The sequence below is a fragment of the Myotis brandtii genome, unplaced genomic scaffold (assembly GCF_000412655.1).
Source record: "Myotis brandtii unplaced genomic scaffold, ASM41265v1 scaffold268, whole genome shotgun sequence".
In the NCBI taxonomy this organism is placed as follows: Eukaryota; Metazoa; Chordata; class Mammalia; order Chiroptera; family Vespertilionidae; genus Myotis; species Myotis brandtii.
Window position 1 is genome coordinate 3,527,392 of NW_005360187.1, and position 7,442 is coordinate 3,534,833.

A 7,442-nucleotide genomic window follows, 5' to 3' on the forward strand; every position below is an offset into this window, starting at 1 on the left:
CGAGAACTGCCCCACTTCTCCCTGACTGGAGAGCCCATTGTCGGCCTCACTGTCCTTGAGCCTCTCTTTATCCTGCCCCTCCCCCTGGGCCCCTTCTGATTTTTGGCTGCAGGTCTGGCCAAGTGTATAAGCCCTTTTTTGTCCCATGGCAGGCAGGCCTTGTCTCTGCACAAGTCGAGCACGGAGGAAGTGCTTGAGCATTTGGGGACTGACTGAATTAGATTCTTGCATAGTCTTACAGCGGTTCTCAACCTGTGGGTCGCGATCCCTTTGGCGGTCGAACGACCCTTTCACAGGGGTCGCCTGAGACCATCCTGCATATCAGATATTTACATTACGATTCATAACAGTAGCAACATTACAGTTATGAAGTAGCAACGAAAATAATTTTATGGTTGGGTCACAACATGAGGAACTGTATTTAAAGGGCCAGAAGGTTGAGAACCACTATCTTAGAAGGTTAGGATGATTAAGTTACCAGCTAGAGAAGGAAGCTGAAGTTCAGGGAGGGCAAGTGACTTGTCCAAGGCCACACAGCCAATTTCGGATTTCATTCCCGAAGCATTCTCTGAGCACGGGGGGGACAGCAGGCTGTGCCGTAGGCGCGGGGGATACTGCTGTGAGCAAGATGCTCTCTGGAGCAGCCTGGGCCTCTGCATTGCTAGGCCCTCTGTCTGAACACTGTTCTTCGGCCTCTTTGCCTGGGACACTCCTACTCGCCCTGCAGGTCTCAGCATAGAAGTTGCTTCCTCTGGGAAGTCTTCCTTGGGAGACCTGTGCTCCTGGATGAGGGGACATTCATCAGGGTGCCCTGACCCTGTCCGAAGGGGCTGGGCCAACCAAAGCATCGAGTGTTCTTGTGATTGGATCAGGAAGGAGCATGTGAGCCAAGCAAGGCCCATCAGAGTTGTTCTTGGATGGGTTTATGGGAACTGGGGAGGGAGGCTGTTTTCTCCTGATAATGCGAAGCTAGGCATCAGTAAGTGGGGCTGCTGGAGTCCCTTTCTCAGCCTTTACACACGCCACCTCCTGCTGCAGACCAGTTCCGCCAGCAGATGCGAATGCAAGGGCTGAGCAGCGGGCCGCTCTGTGTGGTTGCCGGCCTGAGAGAATCAGGCGGTAAAGGGCCTGCGACCTTGGGGAAGAGGGTGGGCTTTGTGAAATGAGGGTGCTGCTAGTCACCTGGTGGGAAAGGGGTGTGGGGCAGGGAGGCCACCTGTCGGGATGGGGTGTGCCGGCCGGCTGGCCTCCGCCCGGCTCCTCCCTGCTGGCAGCCCCTGCCACCTGCTGCTTCCTGCTGGTGCACCTCCATGGCAGGCTCCCAACGGATGTTTGTTGTTTCTGTGCAACCAAAATGCCACCACGGTAGCTCTCTGCCTGGCCGTTGGTGACAGTTCTGAATGGCCCTGTGGGAGCCAGAACCTCCCACTGTTTCCGGGGGCCTCTGTACAAAGGGGCCTTCCAGCTCCCCCGTGGCCTCCCAGAACCAAGCAGGACGGGAAAGGCCCACAGTGGATGTGCAGCAGCTGTTGTTAGAGGGAGGGGAGTGGCTTTCTGCTTAAAAAGGAAAAGGAAGGAGAGAATCAAGATGGCGGCATAGGCAAACACCGGAGACTGCTGCCGCAAACAACCACTTCAAAAATACAACTAAAAGACGGAACGGACAGAAAAGGAAAAGAATGAAGAAAAACAGACAGATAAGCTGGGGGCTGCTCCCTCCATCTAAGTGGCTGCTTCCTCCCCCGAGGCCCCACATTTTCTCCAAAGCTGAGCTCCGTCCAGAGAACCTGCTCAGCCCTTGGAATCGCACGCGCCTCCTCGGGATAGGCCAGCTCGGGCATTTTCCTCCTTGTCCCTGGAAATGCTGGGGATTAAATGTCACCAAGGGCAGGGGCACTCGGTGCTTCCCCCGGCTTCCTGCTGTTTCTCGGTGCGAGGGCAGGGAGTCATGGCGAGGGCATCCCGCATGCGTGGGAGTGGGGGTGGGAACCTCGGAGGGAGCGACAGGGTCTGAGGGAGAGGGACCCGGGAGGAAAGACTGAGACTGAGGTAGACAGACGGGAACAGAGCAAAGAAGAAGGAGAGACACTGAGAGACCGACAGTGACAGCCCTGTGTGTGTCACACACACACACACACACACACACACACACACACACGTGTGCGCGCGTGTCAGGGCCCAGAACCAGGGATGTGTGTGACTGCCCAGACCCAGCTTTCTCTTGCCCCGAGTTTCCCGCCTTCGGGCCCAGGCCTGTGTGCAGTAATCAAGTAACCAGAGGCGCATCCTCCTCTGAGGGTCCTTCGAGTGAACTCCCGTGTTCCCAGCAAGCATGTCAGACTCGAGGCCGCAGGCCGCAGGCCTCGTTTATTAGAATTCCTGAAATGCTCCCCAGACCGAGACAACGGGCGATGCGGCGAGGCCTGCCTTATCTTCACTAAGTTAATCCTGCAGCGGCTCAGTGAGGAGTCTGGGGAAACTGAGGCACAGAGCAGTCAGGCCTCACGGCTGGGAGGAGTCAGAGGAGGAAAGGATCTCAGAGACAAGCCCAGGCAGAGACGGACCTGGGAGCCACATTCCCAGCTACTCGTTCTACTTCTCCAGGCCAGGGCCCCAGCGCGTCCTGGGAAGGCGCAGAGGGGAGAGCTTTGGGGCTCCGTGGGCAGTCTGTTCTCAGTCACGAATACTCAGCTCGGCCATTGCTGCAGGAAAGCAGCGTGGACAGCGTGGACATGAATGCACGCGGCCTGTTCTAATCAAACTTCGTTTACCAAAACAGGTGGTGGGCAGGAACTGGTTGTGGGCCGTAGTTTGTGGACCCCAATTCCAGGTGTGGCCCCTCTTAGCCCGAGGTGGGCGTGAGCCCTGCTGCTCCCTTTGCTGGGCGTCAGCCACCTGGGTTTGGTCGCCTGCCTCGGTGGGATTAGAACAATGGTGGGGAACCTTTTTCTGCCAAGGACCATCAGGGTATTTATAACATCATTCAAGGGCCATACAGCCTGGGTTTGGTCAGCTGGGCTGCCGCGCTGGAGGGATTAGAGCAATGGTGAGGAACCTTTTTCTGCCAAGGGCCATCAGGGTATTTATAACATCATTCAAGGGCCATACAGAATTATCAGCCTAACAATTAGCCTGCTATACTTGGTCAGACATTTAATGAACTCACCCCCAATGCCTGGCAGGGCCAGACCAAATGATTTCCCGGGCCTTAGGCGGCCCTCATGAGATGTCCACCATCCCTGGATTAGAAAGTTCCTAATCTTCTGCCCCTCCTCACTCAAGGGGAGGCTCCACCGGCCCCCCTGCTCTGCAGGGCTCAGCTTCCTGCTCTGTCCTCACGTGGGTTTTCAGGGGGACTGTCCTCCCAGTTCACTGACCAGATGATCACCTGAGGGTGCTTTGCTCAGTGCCTGGCCCCCAGGGGGCCCCCAGGGAGGGGCAGCTCAAGCCATATTTGCACCTTTGGGTTTGCAGAGCCGCCTCTGGCTTGGGAACTGTGTCTGTATAACATGGCAGTTACGAGTGCGGGCTTTGGAGGCCCGTCTGTGGACACAATCCTCTCTCAGCCTCAGTTTCCTCGTCTGACCACGGCCACCACAATCTTCAATGCAGTGAAGGTTAAATGAGAGAACGCGCCCAAAGAATACTGTTCTGAGGAAGCGCTCCTGACCGCTTAGCAAGCAGTCCCCTTGCTCTGCCCCGTGGGGATGTGCCCTCTGCCCTCCCTGCCCTTCCCTCCTAAGGAGGGAGAAATCCCTCCAGGATGAGAGAAAAGTGTGCCCAGAGGGGAATGGGCTTCTCCAGGCTCTGACAGAGCAGAGGGAGGAAGGGGGAGGCTGTCTAGTCCATCATGCAGCCCCTTCCCCCTAGTGTTGGGAGGATGGGGTGACCTGAGGCTGCTGGGCATCTTCAGTTTGTGCCTCTTTGCTGAGAGCCTGGCTGTGAGTCACCAGAGAGGACTGATTGGACCAGGGTGGGGCTGCCTGGAGCCTCGGGTTCCCCCTGACCCAGCAGGCCCGCTGGCGCCCTGTCTGAATCACTCCAGCAGGTCGAGCGTGAGGAAATGCACTTCAGACCCGGTGGGTGGGTTTATTCCTTACCGCAGAGGCAGCTGGGCCATGGCTGCTTGGATTCACCAAGGCCAGGTCTGGGGAGGCACTGGGAGAAAAGTCTTCCCTGGGGAGCTGCTATGGGATCCAGAGATCTCAGGAGGAGACAGAATCTTACTAATAATCATAAGAATGATCCTGCTAAGTATTATTGTTGTTAGCCTGTCCATTTTGAGCCCGGTGTCCTTTCATTTAATCTTCCCAACAATCTTGTGAGGCAGATTATTTTATTAACTGCCCTTTGCCCAGGAGGAAATTGGGCTTAGAGAGGTTAAGTGACTTGCCCAAGTAGAAAGTGACTCATCCAAGTAGATGCCAGTAGGCAGCGCTGCTGTTCGTTACCGTAGTAACTAGTTAAATGAAGTAGGGGTGGTTGGAGCTAGGGGTGGTGGCCATCTGTTACTTTGGTCACTGTCCAGCATCTATGCTCCCTTCTTCTAATGCTTGCCCTCACACCATCAGCAGGTGGGTAGGGCTGGCCCCATTTCTGGCTCCAGGGTGGCCAGGTGGCCCAGGCCTGTCTGATGAGGACGTTCTACCTCTTGCTCACAGGGGCCTGCCCTGTGGGACTCCGGCCCTCACCCAGGCTGGCCGCTGCCCACCAGCAGCTGTGCTGGACCTGCCGATGTTAGACAGGGGTTGGTCTCATCTGAGGAGGAGCTGCCCAGCCCAACATGTTGGCAAACCGTGGCCTCAAGCGTCCCCCACCCCAGGAAGGACCCCTTGGCCCTGTAGACTCCCAACTTTCTATTGGATCAGAGTTGCTGGGCCTGTGTGTACACATGGAGTTGGGCTCAGAGAAGGCGTGTAAAGGACAATGATAGGACAGACCCCAATGGCAGCTGCTCCTCCTCAGATGAGACCAGCCCGTCTAATACTGGCTGGCCTGGCCTGGCCTGAGGTGGGCAGTGGACAGCCTGTATGGGGGCTGGCAGATGCACTAGAGCAGACAGACAGATGGACAAGCTGGAGCCAACAATGGGCAAAGCCCAACTCCTCCCCATAGCCGTGCTTGGCCTGGGAGTGGCCACCTCGCTGCTACCTCACCTCCCGCCACCAGCTCCAGCCTCCTCTGCAGAGTTCTCCTCCCTCTCCTCCCTCTCCCCTTCCTCCTGGATTCTGCCGTGTGCCAAGTGCTTACCCATCCTGCTCTCCTACCCCAGGTAGCATTCCCCTGCAAATGTAATCACAGAGAAGTCTGTCCTGATTCCCGGGCTGTCTCCTCTATGGCTCCTCTCAAAACTGGTTTGAAATGACCGCCTGTACAAGTTGTTTCACTTCCAGGCTAGGACCACGTCTGCTTTGCTCCCCTGTCTTTTTAATAATCGAATCCTTGCTTGTCTGATATGTAGGCTGAACTGCTCATTGAAGGGATCGTCTGGGAAGAGGCGCCTGCGTCACAGAGCACACTGCGGCGGAGCACGGCCCCGGGAAAACTGTTTAATCTCCCAGTGCCTTGCTTTCCCACCTGCAAAATGGGAGTAGTAATGGTGCCTTCCTCAGAGAGGTGACATGACGATTAAAGGTGTTATTATACAGAGAGCACTTACACAGAGCCTGGCTAGTATAGGCTTTTAGTGAGTATTATCCTAGATGCCAGTGAGAACTACAGGGATTAATAGGGGATATCCGGATGATCACTCCCATTTTACAGATGAGAAAATTGAGTCTTAATCAAAGGAAGGGGTTAGTCTGACATCACATGGCTAGAAAACGCCTCAAGACCATGAACCTTTGTTGTAACTTTTCAGACCATTATTTTTTGAGAAAAATGAGAATTGGGCCCAAAGAACAACATTCCTTCTTACTTCATTCTTCAAATATTTGTGTGGCTCATAGTTGAAGGTCAAGTGTGTTTTTTTTAGTGACTAGATGAGTGAACGAATGAAGAAATATCCAAGGGCCTCTGTGGTTACGGTGGTTAAGGAAAAAAGCCTGCCATGTGGGTTATCAAATCCCTGGCTTGCAAGCCCCACCTCATTCTTGGGCCTTTAGCTAGGCAGACGCCGCTAATTAATCACGGCATGGCACACTTTGCACGGAGCCTGAACCCAGCCCCAAAGCCTCACATCCCCGTCGCCGCCCTCCACTAACTGATCCACTAACCGATCGGAATTGGCTCCTCCGATAAAATCACCTTCCTCAGTCTGATCTCAGAAATCTCTTTCACGCTGTGGCTCCCTCCTCTCCTTTTGTCTTTCTCTCCTTATCTGCTACCCGCCCACCTTGGTTTGCCTTCCCCTCAGTAATGTGACCCAGAGGTCTTGCCTTTTGCCTTCTGATAGGAACGTACCTGAGGGCTCGAGCTCCCACTTCCCCGCTTCGGTGGAGAAAGAAGGCAAGAGGGTCCAGCTGGGGTCTTGGGTCCCTGAGCCAGCGACCACCACCCTGTCAGAGAGTCTGGCTTCCGGTCTCGGAGGGGCTGGGGCCTCCCGGCGGGCCCTGTGGATGCAGCAGACCCGGAGGGAGGATGAAGCGGCTCATGGATCACCTTCCGTGGCCAGCTCCTCCTGAGCCTGCCCAGGCGCTGCCCTCCTTCTGAGAGGCCTGCCATAAACTCTCCCTGCCCTCTTAAACGCCTCACCCGGAAGGAGGAAGGAGGAAGTTAACCTCAGGGCTCCCTGGCAGGAAATGAGTCTCTGGTCTCGCCTGACCGGGGAGCCCCCTGGCTGGGGCCCAGGTGAGTGTCTCCTCCCCACAGAGCCCTGGCCTTGGCAGAGGAGGTTCGGCTGGGAATGTGAGCAGCTTGGCAATGATATACCACAGTCTCTGCCTGAAAACACAAAACACAACACAACAAAACCCTGCCCCCCCAAAAAACAAGTCCGGTGCAGACCACCTTCCAGGCCTGGGGAGGAAGTGGGGGCGGTGGAGGAGTGAGTTAGCCAAGCTGCTGTCACCTGCTGAGGCCCTGGGGCAGGGCGGGGCTGCTGGAGGAAGGGGGCGGTGAGCCTGGGGCGGAGGCCCATCCAGCCTGTGCGTGGGGTGGGGCAGCACAGGAGGGTGGGTGGAAGAGAGTGAGAGTGAGCCTGGATGATGAAAAGGGGCCCTCCTGATCAGGAGTGAGGAACAGAGAGAGAGAAAGTGGTGTGGTCGTTGGGGCACCGGGGCACCTGGAATTAGAAGTTACTGGAGGGAGGAAGAACAGAGGCCAGTAGGGGCTAGAATTCCAGGGCAGCGGTGAGTGCGGGTTTAATGCCTCTCTCCCTAGGACTCCAGGTGCATTTAGAGGAGCTCAGTGTCCCCCACTCCAGAGTCAACAGCCCTTCCTCCCCCCACTTGTCACTTCTCATGATTGTTATTCCTGGAGCCCTTCCCCCTTAGGACAAGTGC

At 56.1% G+C, this 7,442-nt stretch overlaps 1 protein-coding gene across 2 annotated transcripts in view; it reads right to left on the reverse strand.

The window, feature by feature from the left end:
• The window catches only part of FAM3D (family with sequence similarity 3, member D), a 30,246-nt gene extending 23,525 nt beyond the window's left edge, over nt 1-6,721 (reverse strand). For both annotated transcript variants that reach the window (XM_005868423.2, XM_005868422.2), the window contains exon 1: nt 6,403-6,721. The gene's annotated coding sequence lies outside the window, so the exon portion shown is untranslated. The remainder of the gene's footprint in view (nt 1-6,402) is intronic.
• Between the last annotated feature and the right edge of the window lie 721 nt (nt 6,722-7,442).